At 42.6% G+C, this 23,590-nt stretch overlaps 1 protein-coding gene across 4 annotated transcripts in view; it reads left to right on the forward strand.

The window, feature by feature from the left end:
* Positions 1 to 23,590, forward strand: part of RNF150 (ring finger protein 150) — a 288,239-nt gene that overhangs the window by 241,701 nt on the left and 22,948 nt on the right. The gene's annotated exons all lie outside the window — the stretch shown is intronic.

Here is a 23,590-nt window from a genome sequence, read left to right on the forward strand (position 1 = left end):
GAAAGTGAAAGAGGAGAGTGAAAAAGTTGGCTTAAAGCTCAACATTCAGAAAACGAAGATCATGGCATCTGGTCCCATCACTTCATGGAAAATGGATGGGGAAACAGTGGAAACAGTGGCTGACTTAATTTTTGGGGCTCCAAAATCACTGCAGATGGTGACTGCAGCCATGAAATTAAAAGACCCTTACTCCTTGGAAGGAAAGTTATGACCAACCTAGATACCTTATTGAAAAGCAGAGACATTACTTTGCCAACAAAGGTCCGTCTAGTCAAGGCTATGGTTTTTCCAGGGGTCATGTATGGATGTGAGAGTTGGACTGTGAAGAATGCTGAGCGCCGAAGAATTGATGCTTTTGAACCGTGGTGTTAGAGAAGACTCTTGAGAGTCCCTTGGACTGGAAGGAGATCCAACCAGTCCATTCTAAAGGAGATCAGTCCTGGGTGTTCTTTGGAAGGACTGATGCTGAAGCTGAAACTCCAGTACTTTGGCCACCTCATGTGAAGAGTTGACTCATTGGAAAATACTCTAATGCTGGGAGGGATTGGGGGCAGGAGGAGAAGGGGACGACAGAGGATGAGATGGCTGGATGGCATCACCAACTCGATGGACAGGAGTTTGGGTGAACTCCAGGAGTTGGTGATGGACAGGGAGGCCTAGCATGCTACAATTCATGGCGTCGCAGAGTCAGACATGACTGAGTGACTGAACTGAACTGAACTAAGCAATTAACACACACATGTGTGTATACACACACACACACACACACACACAGTCTTTAGTGTTGATTTTAACAATAACAGCTATTGGAATGCCATCAGCAAGTAAATGGCAAGTCATGTAGACCAAAAGAGTATACAGAGCAACTGTCTTATTTCTGTTTTAATAGTAATGCTAGACAATGGGCAAGCAGTATTTAGGGAAAAAAATCATCACTTTTTTTCAATAGATAGTGGTTTCAGTGTTTGTCTGTTTATGCATTCATATGTATGCAAATACACAGTTTGATATTTACTCCCACATCTACACATAGAATTTTTTTTTTGCATGTTTATAGTGCTTTCTCTTTTTTTACAGTAAATACCACATATGTTGTCTCATTTTCTCTTCTCAGGGAATTAGTGTGGTGTTTTTGTTTTTTTTTTTTAAGACATCATTTGGAATGGATATTATCTCCACTTCACAAATGAGGATATTAAGGCACAAGTATCCCATTCAGGGGGCTTCCCTGATAGCTCAGTTGGTAAAGAATCCACTTGTAATGCAGGAGACCCTGGTTCAATTCCTGGGCCGGGAAGATCTGCTGGAGAAGGGATAGGCTACCCACTCCAGTATTCTTGGGCTTCCCTTGTGGCTCAGCTGGTAAAGAATCCACCTGCAATGCAGGAGACGTGGGTTAGATCTCTGGATTGGGAAGATCCCCTGGAGAAGGGAAAGTCTACCCATTCCAGTATTCTGGGCTGGCAAATTCCATGGACAGTCCATGGAGTGGCAAAGAGTCATTGTTGCTCTGAAATTAAGGAAGAAAACCTCTCTCACTGGACTCTGTTTCCAGGGTAGTCTATACTATGTGTGAATCCATTCATGTCTCTGTCCCATAATTTTAAAGGAAACTAGCAATCATCTAAGAATAGCTCCACTCCATCTAAATATTTTATAACTTAACTGTTTTACATGTCACTAAAATATTTAAGCTCCAGATGCTTTATTAAGGATTTAGTTGAACTGTTTAATGAGTTGAATGCTAAAAAGTGAATTTCTCTCTTTCTTTGTGCCTCTGAAATTATGATGCAGAAAAGTGTTAATAATTCATGTCCATCCATCCTTAAAGCTGCAGGAGTAAGAAACCTTAATATCATCTTTCAGGGATATGAGACTTGCTCTCTTCTGGCAGAAAGGAAAAGCTTTTTTCAAAAAATATTTATTTATTTCACTGCAGTAGGTCTTAGTTGCAGCATGTGGGATCTAATTCCCTGACCAGGGATCAAACCAGGGCCCCCTGCATTGGGAGCTCGGAGTCCTTAGCCCCTGGACCACCAGGGAAGTCCAAGAAATACCTTAAATTCACTGACTGATCATTCTTCCTACCATCTCAAAACGTGCCTCACCCATAACATTCCTGCACAGTGGAAACAAACAGTAACATCTATCCCAGGAAGAAAAACAGAAGTAGAGGGGCTAAATTGAGTTCTGGCCCCAGCCTAATTCTTTTTCCAGTATTCCACCATGTGGTTTAAGTGGTTCCCTATAAAGAAAGCTCACTTTTTCCATGTTAATAGTATAGAGTTAGAAACTAAATCAAAGCATGCCCACATGAGAATGACTTTTATTCATTTTTTGCAGGCTTTTTGATGTGGACCATTTTTAAAAATCTTTATTGAATCTTTACAGTATTGTTTCCATTTTTTATGTTTTGCTTTTTGGCCAAGAGACCTATGGAATCTTCACTCCTTGATCAAGGATAGAACCCACACCCTCTCATTGGAAGGTGAAGTGTTAACTACTAGATTGCCAGGGACGTCCCGAGGATGACTTTCATTTTTTTAAGATTTTTCATATAATTTGTGTTTATTTATTTGTAGCTGTGTTGGGTCTTCGTTACTTTGCAGGCTTTTTCTCGAATAGTGGCTAGCGGGAACTACTCTCTAGTTGCGATGTGCAGACTCCGCATTGCAATGTCCTCTCTCGTTGCAGAGCATGGGCTCTGGGCATGCAGGCTTCAGTAGTTGTGGCACACAGGCTCAGTACTTGCAGCTCCCAGCCTCTAGAGCACAGGCGCAGTAGCTGTGGTACACAGGTTTAGTTGCTCCATGGCTGTGGGATCTCCACAGATCCGGGATTTAACTCAAGTCTCCTGCACTGGCAGATGGACTCCTTACCGCTGAGCCACCAAGGAAACCCCGGAGAATGATTTTTAAATCAAGGCATCAGGACTGGTCTTCTTGGTAAATGAATCATCTAGAATCAGCTCAAGATTTCTGGCTGTACATGGCAGATTGAGCCCACAGGTTTATCTCTGCTACCCCACAGAGTCCCACCAAAGCATTCTTGAAAGGTGTAAACCTGCTAAAGCAGAGTAAAGATTACAACAAATTTTGGAAGACAAATGAGTGGAAATTCATTTAGTGAAGTGGGGAAGGTTGAATTCTTAGTGTCTTCTAAGGGAGAAGCCAGTGAGAAGCTAGGAGTTTTGCAGCTAGCTCAGAGTATAGGGCACCAGATACCCAGGAGGACGGTGGTATGCAGTGATGCTCAAAAGAAAATTAGGTGAAATACTGTGTAAAGAGCATTTATGTCTCCAAGATTGTGTCTTCCATTCTGAGCTGCCTGGTCATTGCCTTGGACTCTTATTAAAGTCCCTTCCTTCCCTAGTTGGCACATCCCACCCATACACACTTAATCATAGTTCCTCATTGCAAATATGAATGGAGGTCAAGGATGGCTCGAGAATTACAAAAAGTCATAAAATCTGAGAGAATTGTAACAAATGAAAATAAACTCTAAGGAAACCAAGATAATTCAGATCACAGAATTCTATAAACTATTATTTGTATCCTTAGAGATATGGGATAATATCACATTTATGGAAAAGAAGCAGGTGATAGGAATTTTTTGAGAATGAGAAGGAGATCTTAAAAATTAAAAAATAATTTTAAAGAATATATATCAGAGTGAAAATTCTCATAGAATAATTGAAAGATGAAATAACATTTGTCTTGTTAAACTATGTTCTTGATATGAAATAAAAATTGGAAAAAGTTAATTTGATTTAAAAACTAAGTATAAAACTAAGGAAAAACAAAAAGAGTCAATTGACATGCCATTGAAGAATTCATCCACTTTTTCAACACATGTTTTGTATTAGCATTCCTCCCTTATAATGTCTTTTTACTACAGTGAAGAATTACAGCTTCTTGGCTGGCCTCCTTGGCTTCAGAAAATTTGTTTGGTAGCAAATTTTTAAGAGCATTGCCTTTTAGCATGCCACATGTGTGTTGTTTTCTCAATATTTAAGTGTGTAGGTTTATTTTACACATTAGTGACTTCAGGTTTTACAGTGAAATTATTCTCCAGTGTTCAAGCCAATGAAGTTCGGATTATCTCTGTTCTTCTCACTCTGCTGCCTTCTATAGTCAAATAACCACCAACCCGTGTTCACTGTGCCTTTTAGATCTCTCTCCGTGTCCCATTTTCTTCCTCATGGCTATAATTTGAGACCTTAGCGTCTCTAACCTCGGTTTTTGCCCTGGCTGCCATTTCACTCTCCCTGTTTCTAGTCTTCCCGTCCTCCAACTCTGTCTTCATTCCTACACTGCCTAAATAATCATCTACAGAAATCTTGCTGCTGTTTTGTTCAAGACATGTTTATCCCCTCTGGGTTAAGATCTCAAGCTGGCTAATCTAAACAAATCATTAAGCATTTGGCTTCTGCATATCTCTCCATGATTTTTTTTTGCCACTCCCAGCTGGTGAGCTTTATAGGGAAGCATTTGTAAGCCACTAATAGTTCCAGACTCGCTGTCCCAACTCTTCTCCCTGTAGGTGCCAAGTCTTGCATATCCTTCAGGCATGTTTAATCTGCTGTATCCTCTGAGATGCCTTCTCTGTTACTCTGAGAAGAATCTAATGATCCTGCTAGAATATCTCCTTTCAAACAGTTATCTCTGTTATTATTTCTTCAGGAATCATCTGTTGCCCCACTGAACTTGCAGGTCCTTAAAGGGCTTGGACTCTGGCTTTACACCATCATGGTCTGAAACCCAGCACAAGTTATGGCTACGGTTAGATTCAATAACAGGCTTCCTCGGTGGCTCAGTGGTGAAGAATCTGCTTTCAGTGCAGGAGATGCAGGAGACAAGGGTTCAATCCCTGGGTCGGGAAGATCCCCTGGAGGAGGGCATGGCAATCCACTCCAGGATTCTTGCCGGGAAAGTCCCATAGACAGAGGAGCCTGGTGGGCTACAGTCTGTGGGGTTGCAAAAAGTTGGACATGACTGAAGGGACTAAGCATGCACACAGACTCAATAACATTAGTAGATAAATGAATGAATATGTTGAATGTTAAAGGAAAGCAACGATAGCAGTAGTTTGAACTGGAAGAGTCTATGTTGCAACACATATTGGTGTTTGAAAAGAATAGGTATATAGTCTTCCAAGGACATTCAAAACTGGACCAAGATACCAGCAAATGAGCCTGTCTATAGCCTGCTCAGAGGTTAAAGCATCTGCCTGGAATGCAGGAGACCTGGGTTTGATCCCAGGGTTGGGAAGATCCCCTGGAGAAGGACATGGCAACCCACTCCAGTACTCTTGCCTGGAGAATCCCATGGAGGGAGGAGCCTGGTAGGCTACAGTCCATGGGGTTGCAAAGAGTTGGACACGACTGAGCGACTTCACTCACTTAATAGCCTGTTCCTGTAGGATGACACTGGGACCCTAGACCCCTGTGACAGGAACACAGATGCTAAACCAGTCCCCCATCACAAGGAAGGAGGGAGATTAATGCCTTGTAGAAATGGGTTAATGACTTATTAATAATCATTATTAATATGGGACTACACAGCAGAAATGAGGGACTGAAAGCAGTGGAGAGAGACAAAGTGGCAGAAAATGCAGCAGAAGAAAATGCGATGGGAAAGACTCTCCTGCCTGACTGCCTCGCTTTCTGCAAATGCCCTGAGAATGTCATTCAGACCAAGAGCCCAGGGGCCAGTGCAGCTCCAATGCTCTTCATCTTTTGTTTTGCACCATCAACACTCCTCTTCTTACTTCCTATTAACCCATGACGAGTGACTGCAAGGAGATTAAGCCAGTCAATCCTAAAGGAAATCAACCCTGAATATTCTTTGGAAGGACTGATGCTGAAACTGAAGCTCCAGTACTTTGGCCACCTAATGTGAAGAGCTGACTCCTTGGGAAAGACTCCGATGCTGGGAAAGACTGAGAGCAGGAGGAGAAGCGGGCAACAGAGGAAGAGATGGTTAGACAGCATCATAGAATCAATGGACATGAGTTTGAGCAAACTCCAGGAGATAGTGAAGGACAGGAGAGCCTGGCGTGCTGCAGTCCATGGGGTCACAAAGAGTCGGATATGACTTAGCGACTGAACAACAACGACGACGATGAGTGAAGATGACCCTACCCAGAGTAACATAGACTTGGAGAAATCAGTTATCTTTGGCATTGGGCAGCTCTGGGCCCAAACCCTGGCTGGCCTCTGACTGCATAGCTATGGTCAACAAATAACCTCCCCGGGCCTCAATTTCCTCATCTTTAAAACTGACCAGGGAATTTCCTAGCAGTCCAGTGGTTAAGACTCCACCTCTTAGTGCAGGGGGTTCAGGTTTGATCCCTGGTCAGGGAACTAAGATACCACCTGCTACAATGGCTCGGCCAAAAAATAATTGTCCAAATAAAATCCACCCTGCAAGTATGTTGTGAGCATGAAATGAATCAGTGTATAGACAGCTGCTGACTCAGTGCCTGGCACTCAATCAATCATAAACATTACCTCTGTCCCCCTCCCTCCACATCACCTCCCCATGAGAACACACATTGGACAGACACATCACAGGTACCTATGAACACAATAGAAATGTCTTGATACAAATATCTGTAAACCACCTTTCTCAGATAGATTCCAAGGCCCAATAGCTTCTAGGTTGTATCCCTAATCATTTGCCTGTGAAGATGAAAAAAAAAAATCACCTTGTTCTTCTTCAGTTAACAGAATTACTTTACTTCCTGAGCCAGAACTGCATGCTGTCTTTTAGTTATTTATCTTTTCCATTAATTGATCACTTGAGGACTACTGAATTATAAACAGCGATCTTTATTACCATGATCTCATATAAAATAATGACTGTCCTTATAATACCATTTACAGAGAAACCTCTCAGGTTATCAGCAACATCACTAGGCAGCCCATCTATCAATCAACAACCCATTAGTGTCATTCCTAGAAAGTCATAATTATGTCTTTCTATGCATGACTCTGTGTTTGGTTATATTCAACAGACAGCAGCCTTCCCACTAATCTTAGAGAGTGTTTTGAGCATACAGACTGACAGAGGAATGATCTGTAGATAAACCAGTAATTTTATTTTTTAAATTATACTGGTTTATTTTCGTTTCTTAAGTCACATATTTTATAGAACAGATCTAAATCATTCAAATGCCTTAGATAAAAGATAAACTAGTAATTTTAGATTTGCCAAGTCTTGATGTTCCTTTTTGGGCTTGCCAGGTGGCACCAGTGGTAGAGTCCTCCTGTCAATGCAGGAGACGCAAGAGACGCAGGTTCCATCTCTGGGTCGGGAAGATCCTTTGGAGGAGGAAATGGCAACCCGCTCCAGTATTCTTGCTGGAAAATTCCAGGGGCAGAAGAGCCTGGTGGTCTACAGTCCATGGGGCCAAAGTCGGACACAGCTGAGTACACGCACATACACAATGCCCTTTTTGCATTTCGTAAGTGAAATCTCAGGGAATGACTCAGAGCGAAAATTTTGGAGGTACCCATTGATATAAGCCTGCAAGTTGTCAGCACTTGGGCCCCACACCATCACTGAGAAAGTCTAGTAGGAGATCTGTTAAAATATAGGAATATCTTGAACTCATTGGCTTCAGCAGGGGTGGTCCTTACTGCACTTCCTCCCTTTGGGGAAAAAATTGGCTGGGAAACTTCTGAAGAAAAGAAAATATATTGTGGTTAAGGGATTGAGTCAAACTCTTTTCCCCAGCTCTATCTAAGACACAGCTGGTGATCAATTAGATGTGGATAAGTTAGAATGCCAGGTTGGGGGGGGAACTGTCCTTCCTCCTTACTCCAGAGGTTTCCAGTGACACACACACCGGGGCACCAGGGTGAGAATCAAGCCAGGTTCCACGTGCACAGACATATACACACAGGTATACACATGCGCTCACACAGGCATGCGTGCCTGTGCACTTCACACACCACCACCACCACTGATCACCGGGTGTTTGCTCATCATCCCAAACCATGAGGAAATAGATCTCTAGAGGTTCCCAGATGTTCCAGGCCGAGGGAGCAAAGCGAAGTCCCATCTGACTCCTGCCTGCAGATGGGCTGGACTTAGCCCTGAGAATTTCTGATCATGTTCAGTGAGTGCATGCGTTCTAAGTTATATTCACTGAACATGATCAGTTCATGGGGGTCTTTGCGACCCCCATGGACTGTAACCCACCAGGCTTCTCCATCCATGGGATTCTCTAGGCAAGAATACTGGCATGGTACCTATGCCCTCCTCCAGGGGATCTTCCCGACCCAGGGATCTACACACATCTCTTATGTCTCCTGCGTTGGCAGGTGGGTTCTTTACCACTTGAGAAGCCTCCTGAGAAGTTCAGTGAGTAACCATTTAAATACAGCAAAGCTTTCCGTACCAGTCTGAATTGGAAACCTGAAAATGTTGGAAGCAACAGCGATCCTGGGTCTCATTCCCTGATGGTGGCACCTGGCTGGATCTGAGTTGCAGCAGCCCCGAGACAGGGCATGTGCTCTGCAGTTCATCACACCTCTGGACCCCAAATGCAGGGATTGTCTCAGGGTTAGAATACTTCCTCCATATGCACTGATGTCTCAGGGACAGTCAGTGTTTTGAATTGTCCTATTGGGTCTCCTTAAAGTAATACCTATTGGTAAAATCATGCAGGGCAACTGTGTATGTCACTTAAGCAACCATGTACATAGTTAAAATTCACTGCTAACTAATGTTCCCAGCAGGGAGGAGCAATTACTAGATTTGTACTCAAGTGCCATTGAATTTCTTTCTTTGTCAAACCAATCGTTCTTATTTATCTAAATACTTCTGCCTTAATCAGAGCTGTCAGCACCAGAAAGTATTGGCTGCATTAAACTCCTGCTGTGCAATGAGAACAATAGAATGAATTTTTTTCAGAAAAAAATAATACCAGCATAATACCTCAACTGTTATTTAAATAAGTCATTAATTAGAAAATTGAATCTGGAAGTCAAACTACGCAGAAACACAATGGATTCAAAGGCATGTCTTCCCTGTCATGGAGATGGAGAAAATCTACCCAGTAGGATAAATAAACACTCACATGTGTAGGTGCATACATGTTATATGTAGAAGCATTCATGGGTAAGCACATGTGTATAGCAGGAACACACCTACACCTATTTATACACACAATCACATGTGTATACACACGTTTGTAACTGCATATTATATGTAGTTTTCAGAGTGCCTCAAACAGTGCTTACACACACCCGCAGTCTCTGTGTTTAGATGGCATGCAAATGCACATAAATACAACCCAAGATCAACAACTTTGCGTCCCAGTAGCTAACTACATCTCAGCAGGGGTAATTGCAGTTTCTGATCATGACTGTCAATTTGCTTCTCCTAGGAGTGAAACTGTGCTTCCAGTTTAGCTAGTTAGAAAAGGAACAGCTCTCCAAATTTATATTAGGATTTTGTTTCTTTAATAGATCTGTGTGTGTTAGTCACTCAGTCATGTCCCAACTCTTTGCAATCCCATGGACTGTAGCCCACCAGGCTCCTCTGTCCATGGGATTCTCCAGGCAAGAATACTGGAGTGGGTCACCATTCCCTTCTCCAGGGGATCTTCCCAACCCAAGGATCAAACCCATGCCACCTGCATTGCAGGCAGATTCTTCACCATCTGAGCCATCAGGAAAGCCCATTAATAGATCTCAGTTCAGTTCAGTTCAGTTGCTCAGTCATGTCCAACTCTTTGCGACCCCATGAATCGCAGCACCGCAGGCCTCCCTGTCCATCACCATCTCCCGGAGTTCACTCAATCTCAGGTCCATCAAGTCGGTGATGCCATCTCATCCTCGGTCGTCCCCTTTTCCTCCTGCCCCCAATCCCTCCCAGCATCAGAGTCTTTTCCAATAAGTCAACTCTTCACATGAGGTGGCCATAGTGCTGGAGTTTCAGCTTTAGCATCATTCCTTCCAAAGAGCTAAAGGCTGTCTAATATCTGAACAAAGGAAAAGCCCTAGAAGTAAGACAGTTCCTAGTTTAAGGTAGAGTGATTCCCAGCCCCTGTGTCCTGTGCTGGGCTTTACAGCCGGATCACAACTGTGTGTGCTTGTGTCCACACTGAGCGTGTCATCTTCAGCTGGTGAGGCATTGGGGACGCAGCCAGATGGCAGAGTTTCTGGGAAGCAGAGGGTGGGCCTTTATGAGACAGCATAGAGAGGTTTTAACATTTCTCATCCCTAATTGACACCTCTGCAAATAATATAAGTTCTCAGCAGTAGAGCTTAGTCAAGGCCGGCCCTGTCACCTGCTGATTGGGCAACTGTGGGTTAATTGCTTAACCTTTCTGCACCTTTGTTTCTCACCTGTAAAATAGAGTAAGAAAAACACCTGCCTCATGGGATTAAGTGTAATGAAAATGCGTTAGAAAAGCACTTGGTGTGTGAAGGGTGTTCAAAATGTGTTCTCTGCAAGAGCCTACTGCGTAGCACATGGAACTCTGCTTGATGTTATGTGGCAGCCTGGATGGGAGGGAAGTTTGGGGAGAATGGATACATGTATATGTATGGCTGAGTCCCTTTGCTGTCCACCTGAAACTATCACAACATCGTTAGTCGGCTATACCCCGTACAAAATGTGTTTAGTCGCTCAGTCGTGTCCGACTGTTTGCAACCCCTGGACTGTAGTCCGCCAGGTTCCTCTATCCATGAGGATTCTCCAGGCCAGAATACTGAAGTGGGTAGCCTTTCCCTTCTCCAGGGGATCTTCCCAACCTGGGGATCGAACCCTGGTCTCCTGCATTGCAGGCAGATTCTTACCATCTGAGCCACCAGGGAAGTTAAAAAGCAAAAAACTATTCGCATTATCTATCAGTCAGAGAAGAGGTAGAAGGGACTCAGACATTATCGAGCATATACTGTGTGCCAAGGATCTTGTGGAGAACGTTTTTACATATTATAGCTAACCTTCACAATTGCTGTCACTCCTTTATATGCAAGACACTGGAGTGGAGAGCAGTTGGGAACCTCACCAGAAGTCCTACATTGAGTAGGTGGAAGGCTGGCATGAGAGCTCTTGTCCCTCTCCACACCCCAGGGTCTCGTCTTACACTGGAGCTTCTCAAGTGTGGTCTGAATACCTGCCTGGGCTATAACTACAGTGCAGACCCCAGCTTCCACTCCAGATCTGCTAAATCACAGTTTCCATGGATGAGCTGGATGAGCTGAGAACGGTCATTCTTACCAGACTTCCCATGTGATTCTTTCTAAAACCAGAGTTTGGAAATGTGTGCCTCTACCCCAGAGTGCGCGCCCGAGGACAGAACCTGGATGACTCACGTTCATAGTGTTACCCTCGTGTGCTGCTCAGTCGCTAAGTTGTGTCCGACTGTTTTCGACCGCACGAACAGCGGCCTGCTACATGCCTCCGTCCACGGGATTTTCCCGGCAAGAGCGCTGGAGTAGGTTCCTTCTCCAGGGGATCTTAGCATCCCAGGGATCGAACTCAAATCTTCTGCGTCTCTTGCATTGCAGGCATATTCTTTACCTGCCGACCCATCAGGGAAGCCCATCTTATCCTTCAGTTCAGTTCAGTTCAGTTCAGTCGCTCAGTCGTGTCCGACTCTTTGCGACCCCATGAATCACAGCACGCCAGGCCTCCCTGTCCATCACCAATTCCCGGAGTTCACTCAGATTCACGTCCATCGAGTCCGTAATGCCATCCAGCCATCTCATCCTCTGTCGTCCCCTTCTCCTCCTGCCCCCAATCCCTCCCAGCATCAGAGTCTTTTCCAGTGAGTTAACTCTTCGCATGAGGTGGCCAAAGTACTTATCCTTAGGGCCCATTTAAATGTGGTCTGTATCTACTCCGATAATAATTGCATTCAGGGGCACTGGAGTTGGAACATTGTCTTCAACCCAACTAAGGTTACCTCCTTCTTGTCGACTCAGCTTTGTGAATTTTCCGATGGACCACAATAGTATGGTTTTGTGTGATTGGTCCTTGGGTGGATCCTTCTTCATAGACCTCTCCTCCCCATCTATCTATGCCTGTGATAAAGACGATAACTGGTCCCTGTGATACTGATCCCAATGCCAAAGGAAACTCCATAGAAAATACAAGTACATTTTTCTTCAGCCCTGCCTTGATTATGATCTTGAGGGGGGCTTAATCCTGGCAGCCAACATTGCTATATGGGGCAGGGGACACTGTCTTTTTATTGTTATAATTGCTCCTTTGCTCATGAAACACTGCGCACCTAATGTATAACCTATGTGCTGATGCAGGCATTCACCTACATTGTGAGCAGAACCAGTAATTCCAGAATCGCCTATGGTAAAAGGAATTGTTTTCTGTAGAGAAGATGTCTGTAACAATCTGAGATACTAAAGCAAGTCCTTGATCCAACAGAGCAAAAGGTGAATTTGGAAAGAATCGCAGTTGATTTTTCTCAAATATGTAATTTTGCTGAGAAAAGAGGTCTTTAGTGTCATCAAATTAACTGCTAAATAGAAAAGGATAAGGCAACGTTACATCTTATAGTTCCTTTGGGTTCTTGGCAGCTCAGACCTGCAAAATTGTTCTAATTAGTTGGTAGTGGTTGCACAGCATTAATTTCTACCAAAGATATAGTGTTGAAAATATATTTGAGGAACTTAACACTTGGAAGGGGGCTTCTCAAGTGGCGTGGTAGTAAAGAATCTGCCTGCCAATGCAGGAGACACAAGAGACTTGGGTTGAATCCCTGGGTCGAGAAGAGCCGCTGGAAGAGGAAATGGCTATCCATTTCTCCAGTACTCTTGCCTGGAAAATCCCATGGACCGAGGAGCCTGGCAGGCTACAGTCCATGGGGTTGCCAAGAGTCAGACACAACTGAGCAACAGCATGCACACACACACACACACACACACACACACACACCACTTGGAAAAAGGTTATAATGATAGGAACTGTCTTTCTTCGCTTTTATTTTTCTGTCTTGATGACAGTGGCAGTTATGGGATGTATAGAATCATGGCTTAATCCTCATAATGTATATAGCTCATTTCTTCGAGTTTTTATTCTCCAAGACAGTTTGATGGGACTTGCTTTTATGGTGATGCATGTCTGTGCTTATCATCTGTCCATCTTCTACCTCCAGAGTTCTCTCAGTGCTTACATGTGTATCCTCCCTCCTAGAGAAACCCCGTCTCTAAAAATGCAGCCGTAAAAAGGAAAAATGTATTTTCCCCCATACTGGAATTACAGTCAACTTTTTGAGGGAGAATGCTCAAGGAGTCTCAGAAATCCCAACCAGCTCTCACTCTGTTCGCACCTCCTGGTCCCTCTCCCTGAGTTTTATTTTCCTTAGAGAGAATGGAGGAAAATTGAAGGCAGCCTAGTAGGTTCAGAAACAGAACCAGCAAAGATAAAGTTCTCAAGGACCCTTACTGCTTTTGCCAGATCCCAGGGGTAATCTGCTCTCCCTGGGACCTCCCTGGAATTGAAGATGCTTCCATGGTATCCATGGAGACTTAGCATCAGATGAATATGTTGCATGTTATTTGCGGATTTATTAATTTTTAGCACCATATTTACCATTATTGACAAAGCATCCCACATTGCAGGAGACTTTACAAATGGTCTCAGGCAGCTGGTCTTCTATGACAAAGAAATATATTTGCAAGGAGGAAAAGCACGGAAAAAAAAATGAACATTGAAATGAACATGGTAAGATCTCTCTAGCAATATAGCACCTCCTGTTTGTGATCTGGCTGCAGATTCTTTGAAAATGCAAGTTCAAAATGTTCGTTGGTCGTGGGCTACTGGAAAACATTGGCAAAATGATAAACACAGTATGGAGCAATCAAAGTTAGGCAGGAGCACTGTCCCAGACAAAATGTGTAAATCAACCATGGAGTTAAAAAAAAAGAGAGAGAAAGAGGGACTGGACATATACTATAAACATCAATAATCGTTCCCAAAAGCAGCAGCATGATTCATTTCTTTAAAATTCAGACTCTACATGGGCCACATGCTGGAATGACTTTCAATTATCCAAAATCACAAGTATTAAGAATAACTAGGGAGAAAAGACATTGTAAAATATTCTTAAAATATCTCAAAGACCTCACCAGAGGTTAATCTCAAAGTCTGCTTTATTAATTAAATGAAACCATTTGCCAACAATGGTAGTGAGTTAGTGTAGTATTTATTAATGCCTATTTTGAGCTGGGATAAAATTGCCCCTTCTCTAAAAAATTTAGATTCTAACAGATGTAAAACAGATGTGTACAAAGTAGAAGTTACTTTGCCAACTGCTCTTTTTAAAAAATAGGTATCATTTGCCAGATCTGCTAAAGGCTTTGTCTACATAAGGGATTTGTATAGCTTTCGTTAGTTTACAAAAGAGAAGGAGGAATGATCGCTCTTGGGCTGGTGCAGAAAACACTAAGACCTTAACCCCCACGTTAAATTCCAGAAACTCCCATCAGGCTTGTTCAGGGCACTTGGCCTTCGAACACATATTCAAGAATATTAGGCTGAAATACTTCTGCCTCGGATTTTTTCATCCTTCTACCGAAACATTGCTGGGTTTATAGTCATTTTCAATTCTGTGTTTATTGTTGATATGTTTCCCCAGTCACAGTCATCCAGCTATGAGTAGTACCTTTCCAATTCACATTTTCAAGCTTAACAAGCTACTGACTTGGCCACACCCCCACCTATTCCGGAGACAGAATTCCGCACAGAGGGCCCCTTTTCTCAAGGGGGTTCTGAGAATAATTCTGAAATCATTAAAGAGAAATAAGAAGCCAGAAATAAAAGATAGAAGATACCTACTAAGGTGCAGGACTTGGAAAGAGCAAAAGTAAAATTCCTGGCTCATACATACAAATAAGTCACTTACTGTGAGGTGTAGATCTTGGGGGAGTTTTTTGTATTTTTTGTATTTTTATTTTTAAAATTTTATTGGAGTATAGTTGATTTACAATGGTGTGTTAGTTTCAGGTGTACAGCAAAGTGATTCAGTTATATATATTGGGGCTTTCCAGGTAGCACTAGTGGTAAAAAAAAAACCTACCTGCCAATGCAGGAGACATAAGAGACAAGGGTTCCATCCCTGGGTTGGGAAGATCTCCCAGAGGAAGCTGTGGAAACCCGCTCCAGTATTCTTGACTGGACAATCCCGTGGACAGAGGAGCCTGGCAGGCTACAGTCCATAGGATTGTTAAGAGACACAACCGAAGTGACTTAGTATGCACATACATATATTTATTCTTCTTCAGATTTTTTTTCCCATATAGGTTATTACAGAATATTGAGTAGAGTTCCCTGTGCTATACAGTAGGCCCTTGTTATCTCGTTTATATATAGTAGTATGTCTGTGTTAGTCTCAAGTTTTCCTTAGCCTATTCTATGGGCTCGCCTGATGCCTTGGTGTAATGTATTCAACTTCGCAATTAAATCAGAAGAGTAGGAATATCCCTCCCCAATGTTTTTAGCCTCTAAAAAACTAACATGATTTCTTCAGATCTTCCCACTCATTTTTTCAATGCATTTAGTTGATAACCATTGTGTTTCCTTTATTTGGATAGTGTAGGAGATAGAGGTTTGGTAATGGCTATGCAAAATAAGTGCCAACCCTCCTAGAGCAAACAGTCTGCTCTAGGTAAGAGAAAATCATACATGGGTGGAATATTTATTTAAACAGTGACATACGACAATGCTGTTAATCAGGTATCAGGCATGTTGTGGGTTACAGGTGTTCTTCAGAAAAAAGGGGGGATTGCAGTGGGCAATGGTACCCTCCAACCTCTGACCACACCCCTCCCTGATGGGAAGGAATCAGTGAGGACCAGGAGCAGAGTCACCCAGAGCTTCTGCTCCACCTATGAGTGACCAAGTTAGGATGCCGATGCCATTGTGGGGAAGGCTGAACTTAGCCACACCCTTCTTTTTACTTGGGTTTTTAGTAGCCAGACCCTTTTGGGTGTACAATTCAGATGCAGTAAACATGTAAGTTTAAAATCTGGTTTTTCAAGCAGATAAGTGACAAGTGCCCCGCACAGGGTCTAGTGAACTTTAGGCCCTTCCCCCTCCCTCGTTGGATCATCTTAAGAAGAGGCATTTTGGTGAAGTGGATTGTAACTACCAGATTGGTGTTGGCTTTCCAGGAAATAAAGATTGGATGAGCAAAGGAAATGAAGATCAGATTAATGAAGTGACTTCAGTAAAGACTCACTGCACTGTTAATTAGTCGTCTGCCTCTGAATACTGCTACACTGAGTACCAGGGGAGGAGCCGGGAGGGATGGGTCTGGGGCGGGCTGCCTCAGCTATCCTTGTCCTAGTTGCTGTCGTCCCCTTTGTGGTCATCACCGTCATCTTCCACTGCTGTTTGGTCTCCCCATTTTCCGCACTGCAGGACCTAGGGTGTCATGGAGCACCGTGAACACCTTCAGAACAGGAACCGAAGAGCTGAGTTCAAGTCCCAGGTTCAGCCGTTTCCTGGCTATTTCCTAACAGTCCTGTTACCCACCCACACTCCCCTACTTTGTTGTCCCCTGCAATATGAATGTCTGGTCAGCTTAATGTTCCCCTTATTCGCTCTGCCCTTTTACTTGTCCTTGTTGAACAGCTTTCTTCATTTGTATCACCTTTATTCTCACCCTAAACTCACGCCAAGGGGTTCCCACTGCATGGCCAAATATTGATTAAAATTCTGGGTTTTGTTCTAGATACAAAGAGCTAGAAATTGCATCCTGTGAGCCAGAGGAATGGGTTTGGTTATGATTAGATTTTATGCATGACTGGCCCACTGCTCTTGCTATTATAAGCTGAAGATAGAATCCATTAGGTTTTCCAGGAAGGTGTGTAAACACATCCAACTAGGTGAATCTCAGTAATTTATTGCTGCAATACTAACTCAGGCCCTGGGTCAAAACATCGGGCCCCTTTTTCTAACAGTGTGTCTATCAGTTCTTGAGGGCTTAGTATTGTCACCACTTTGAGCCCACCCCTCCTGCCGGAAAACACCAGGTTGTGACCTGTTCAAACCTGCCAAAGGTGAATAATGTAGTATTTATCGGAGGAGGAGGCAGTCTGAGTTCTTCTAAACAAATTACTTGCAGTCTTGACATTTTCTAAATAGGCTTCTCTATGCGTTTTATAGAGAAGTAGGTGGTCAGAAAGGTCAGAAGCAACAACTATATTAAAAACCTTAAATCAAGGGGACTTCCCTGGTGGTCCAAAGACTAAGAATCCATACTCCCAATGCGGCGGGCCTGAGTTCAATCCATGGTCAGGGAACTAGATGCTGCATACCACAACTAAGACCCAGTGTAGCCAAATTAATAATTATTAAAAAAAAAAAAACCTTAAATCAATTGTGCTAGTAAAACAAGCTGATGATGTAAAATGATGCCTGTTTAGGGAGACTCCAGTGTGCACATGGCAGGGTTGCATCTCAGTTTAATGCTGAGCTGTTTGGAAAAAAGTTACTGTTAGTCAGTCATGTCCAATTCTTTGCAACCCCATGGGCTGTAGCCCATCAGGCTTCTCTGTCCATGGAATTCTTCAGGCAAGAACCCTGGAGTGGGTAGCTATTGTCTTCTCCAGGGGATCTTCCTGACCCAGGGATCAAACTCAGGTCTCCTCCATTGCAGACAGATTCTTTACCATCTAAACCAGCCGGGAAACTTGGCTATTTATCTGCCCATAATTTGCGTAAGCTTTTTTTGAGGACTTGATCTCAACAGTTTCGCTATTTAAATTGCTTCATTCCTTTAAAAAATACGTGGCAGAAACGGTGCTCCTGTTTCTGTCCTCCCCGCCCCAGCCCCTTCTAGGGAGATGTGAAGGACCCCCTGCTTTGCTGTGTTCTGCAGCTTGACCTTTAAACTAGATCTTGTATTTCCCTCAGCGCCTGTTCTCTAGTTTCTTCTGGCTCTTATGTTGGACTATCTTGTAACAGGGCGACACTTGTACCAGCAAGAGGGATAAGGCTGTCACATGGCAAATGAGCTCTTTATGAAATGTTGATGCATTAACCTACATCTGATCACACTGAAGAAATAGAGCATTACAGAAACAGTGGGGTAGTGGCCAGAGAAAGAAAGGGCACCCTTTGTCCATCAGGACCTTGATAGACAAAGAAGGAAGCCAAGAGGCTTAATGGGACAGGAATAAAGCATGTTCTCAGTAAATGTGCTAAATACAATAATAGCTGCCTCTTATCCGGCACAGCATGTGCCAGACACTGTGAGGTGAAGCCCTGTGTGGGTGTGTTTACACACACACACACACACACACACACACAGACCAGATCTTGTTATAGACTACAAAAATATTATTGTCACTATGTCACTGATAAGGAAACTGAGGTTGTTTATTTTCACCAATTTATTTAAGCAAGTACTTTTTTGCACAAACATAATATAATCCAGTTATGTTAATGTCATGACACTTCAGCCTGGCATTCAAATCACGCTTCAGTTTTAGTACAGCCTATCTTTCCAACCCCTTTGCCGTATTCAGTGAGACCAGACAGGAAAGTGGAAATTGCTCTAGGTATTTCAAAATAGGGGAATGTAATACAAGAAATTGATTACAAAAGTGTCAGGAGAAACTGAACACCAGCCTTTATCTTCCACCGTACACAAAATTAACTTGAAATGTGTTATAGATCTCTGCATGTGATACACCAATTTAGTAGAACAAAGGATAAAAATAACAAGGTCATCTCAACTGATGCATAAAAAGCATTTGACAAAACACACAGAAACCAGTTGCTTTTCCATACACTAATGATGAACAACCTGAAAAGGAAATTAAGGAAACAATCTCATACAGTAGCATCAAAAAGAATAAAAGTATTTTGGAATAAACTTAACTAAGGAGATGAAAGACTTGTACACTAAAAACTAGAAAACATTCCTGAAAAAATATAAAAGATGAAAATAAATAGAAAGCCGTCCCCTGTTTGTGGATTGGGAGACTTAATGTTGTAAACTGTTCATACTAGAAAGAGCAATCTACAGATTCAATGCAACCTCTATCAAAATCCCAATGTCATGTTTTCCAGAACTTAAAAAAAAAAAATCCTTAAATTTATATGGAATCCAAAAAACCCGAATAGCCAAAATGATTCTCTAAGAACAAAGCTAGCGGCCTCACACTTCCTGATTTCAAAGTATCTTACATAGCTACCACCATCAAAACAGTGTAGAACTAGCATAAAAACATGTGGTCCAAGGAAAGCAAAGAAAGAGCCCGAAAATAAACCCTCACGTATATGGTCAAATTCTCTGTGGCGAGGATGCCAAGACTACACAATGGGGAAGGATCATCTTCTCAACAAATGGTGCTGAGAAAACTGGAAATGCACAAGCAAAAGAAAGGAGTTGGACCCTTATCTCGCAAGAATCATGCAAGATGGTGGTGTCCTGGACATCTGTTGTACAATGTGCATGTGGTCGACAGTATTGTACTGTATACTTGGATGTTGTTTTGAGAGTGAATTTAATGCGTTGTGATTTTTTGCCACTAAAAAGAAAAAAAAAATTGGCAGTTTCTCATGTAGTTACATATACCCACCATATGGACCCAGCAATGTGCTTCTAGGTATTTACTCAAGAGAAATGAAAATGTATGCCCTCAAAAAGACTTGCACATAAATGTTCAGAGAAGCTTTATTTACAGTAGCCAGACAACTGGAAATAATCCAAAGGTTCATCACTTTATGAATGGATAAGCAAAATGTGATATATCCATACAATGAATCACTATTCAGCAATAAAAAGGTGTGAACTATTGATATATGCAACATCATTAATGGATTTCACAATGAGTATACTGAGTGAAAGAAACCAGACACAAGAGTACATACTATAAAATTGCCGATATATAGAATTACAGAAAATACATATTTATCTCCAGCCATGGTTACCCACTAGGGGTGATTTTGTCTCAGAGAGCGTTTGGCAGTGACTGGAGAGTTTTTGATTGTCATAACTGGGGAGAGGGTGGTGCTATTGGCATCAGTGGGTACAGACCAAGAATGCTGTAAAATATCCTGCAATTCCCAGGACATTCCCCTGACAACAAAGAATTCTCCAGCCCCAAGTATCAATTGTGCCACTGTTGACAAACCCTGAAAAAGAGTTATGAAAAAGAAAGCAGATCAGATGTAAGCTGAGGCCAGGGACAGAGGGAAGAAATGCCCATAAAGAGAGAAGACAAAACTCTGGGGGAAATAGAAATCGAGTACTTACGTCCATCACATCCATCAAAACTCATCAAAATCATGCTTCATTAAAGTAGATTTATCAAAAAACTGGAGGAGCGAGATATCCCGAGATCCTGAGCACACTTCCACTATTCTGATGTTGCCAGAACCGTCTGGCTTCTGCTGGGGAGACCGCCAGTTCTGAGTAGGTGGTCAGGATCCTCTCTCTGATTCTGTTGAAGGCATGGCCAACACTTCTGGAGCCCACAGGGACCCACCTGAACTAGAAGCGCAGGGGCCTCCTCCCACCTTCCAATCTCCTTGGCAGGACCTAAGAGATAGCCACCTGGCAAAGGAAGCTGGGAAATGTCGTTCCCAGTCTTCTGGCTCCCTATGGAACGGGAAAGCACAGAGGGCAAGATGAGGGCAGAGTGTCTATGGGCTTGATCTGGTACTTTGCTGTGGTTCTCCATATCCTAAGCTACAGCTGAATCAAACCATCCGCACGCCCTGACATTTGCTCTGATGATGGTTAGGTAGGTTCTCCTCAAAGAAAAGCCATCTTCCTGTAGACAATGCTTAGGCACCGTAGAGAACCAGCCATTCCAGGCTTACAGTGTAAATTCATCCCTGTAGCCAAGTGCCTCCTAAAATCATTCAGATGTAACAGGCACTTATATCTCTTAAAAGAAATGCCATCTTCCTCATCTCCATACTTCCCAGCACTAGTCAGTTCTCACCACTGGTGTACATGTAACCTAGTTCATGAGGGTTACCCAGCTGGAGATGAAGTTTTCCTTCCCTTTCTGTTTCTCTGGCATTTTATCGATACCTCTCTTTTAACATATATCATCTTATATTTGATGAGCATACGTGTGTGCTAAGTTGCTTCAGCTGTGGCCAACTCTTTGTGACCCTACAGACTGGAGCCTGCCAGGCTCCTCTGTCCATGGAATTCTCTAGGCAAGAATACTGGAGTGGGTTGCCATTTCCTTCTCCAGTATTAGATGTATATAGACACAAATATGATTTCTTTTACTAGATTGCTTTCAAGTTAAAAGCAGAGCCTGTGTTTCGTTCATCTTTATTTCCTCCAAAGGTCATCAACAGTGCTGTGTACCTAAGAAGTGTTCCATAAATTCCTATTGGATGAACAGGTGACAAATTGATGAATGAATACATGAAGCCTATAGATAATTTTCTACTTGCAGTACAAATTAATGTGATTTATGATCTTATTATAAAATATAATTTTATAATTGAAGAAATGAAATCTGCATGATATCTACCTGTCTCTCTCAACATATCTGCTAGCCTTCCCTCTTTTACCCTTTTTTCATTCGAATCGTAGTCACAATTACCAAGAGCATTCCGTATACCAGATATTATGCTTCATGCTGAAGGTTTCCTGTAGGTAGTACTAATTAGGGATTGTAAAATAGCTATTAACAGCATAAATGTTCACTAGATTTTGCTTTCTCTCCTGTAAAAACTAATGTACAACTAATGCAAAAATCACCTTATGCCTTCTCTTGGCACTCGGTAAGCAATTACTCAATGAATGAATTTTTAATGAAATCAAAAGGAATTTGAGCAATTGGAGAAAATCTTCCTCTGCTAGGTGAAGTGTCACAGGGAAAGAAAACCAGTGACAAAGAGATAAAAGCAAAGAGTGAGACCCTAACTTGGGATCTAATCTGATATCCAAACTTCAGGGAGTTCTCCTTTACTAAGTCAAAATAAAAAACAATGCTGTAAATGTACCCAGGTGAGAAAGAATTTTCCTGATTTGAGTTCACCATGTTTACATTTATGATTATAGAGCAAGCATTTAAAAAGGCAGAAGTTCCCCTGTTATATCTGAACAATTTTTAGGAGTCACTTGGCTAAAATGGGTGAATGTATATTGTAAGCCTGGAATGTTTGGTTCTCCAAGGTGGCCAAGTATCGTCTTCGGGAATAACCTATCGCTTCCCAGGTGGCTCATTGGGAAAGAACCCACCTGCCAGTGCAGGAGACTCGAGTTCGATCCCTGGGTCTGGAAGACCCCCTAGAGAAGGGAATGGCAACCCACTCCAGTATTCTTGCCTGGGAAATCCCATGGACAGGGGAGCCTGATGGGCTACAGTCCATGGGGTCGTGAAGAGTCAGACATGACTGAGCAACTAAGCCATAGAGGCCAAATAGAAATCTAGCAGCTATGCCACGGCCATTGCACAATAGCATAGCTGTCAACACCACTGGCTGTTGGGTTGGGATTCCATTTCTGCCTGTTTCTGTTCTTGACCTTATACAAGTTGACTTCACCTGTAAAATGTGAAGCAGTCATTGGGGTAATCATTCGTCTATTCCAGACCATCTTTGTGAGGATGACATACGTAATGTGTAATTGCTTAGAGCAATGCCTGGAATTCTTGTTAATATTGTTGCACAGCCTCTGAAGAAAGTGCCCCAAAGATTCACCATCCCCACAGCAGAATCTACTCATAACACAGAAAATTTAAGCCAAATCAGAAGTTTATCTTCTCAAAAATTCTTATTAAGCAAAAGAGAAAAAAGCAAGGAATACATGTGAAAGAGAGACATTTCCTTACTGAAAATACTCTGCATTTGGAATTGAAGCAACTTTCCCACTAAGATTACAATAGGGAATATATATATATATATATAAGCAGTGTTTGTTGTTTAGTTGTTAAGTCGTGTCCAGCTCTTTTGCGACCCCGTTAACTGTGGCCTGCCAGGCTCCTCTGTCCATGGCATTTCCCAGGCAAGAATACTGGAGTGGGTTGCCATTTCCTTCTCCAGGGGATCTTCCTGACCCAGGGACAAACCCATGTCTCCTGCACTGGCGAGCAGATTCTTTACCACAGAGCCACCTGGGAAGGCCTCAGCATCCAAAGCAATGTCCAGAAGGATGCTAATTTCTTTGAAAACTTATTTTTCAAGTACATGGTGGGGGGAAGTAAGCTTTTATGTGGTGCAGAACACGTGAACATCAGACTTACCGGAGAATCAGAATACCTGGGGGTTGATATTCGTCAACCCCTTATTTTCTCTCAACACAGAGACCGTGTTATGAGGGCAATGTTTGTTAATTCCCAACAGAGAAGGATTTATTCCAGCCACTACTGCTCTGTGCCTCCTTTCATAGCTCAGGCAGTGGAGTAAATATCAAACGCATTCTAGGATGGCTATTTTCTGCTCTAGCTTTGAATAACCATCATTTAGAAACAATCAAGTAGGAAAGCAGAGATTTCAGATGAAAAGTGTCCCGTCAAGTTAATAAAACACACAGTTAGTGAAATGTAAACCAAAAAATGCATTTAAAAAAAAATAAAAAGCCAAGCCATTCCTGGTTACAGACAACAGTGTTTTCCTCAACTTACCCT

The sequence above is a fragment of the Ovis canadensis genome, chromosome 17, assembly GCF_042477335.2.
Source record: "Ovis canadensis isolate MfBH-ARS-UI-01 breed Bighorn chromosome 17, ARS-UI_OviCan_v2, whole genome shotgun sequence".
Taxonomy (NCBI): domain Eukaryota; kingdom Metazoa; phylum Chordata; class Mammalia; order Artiodactyla; family Bovidae; genus Ovis; species Ovis canadensis.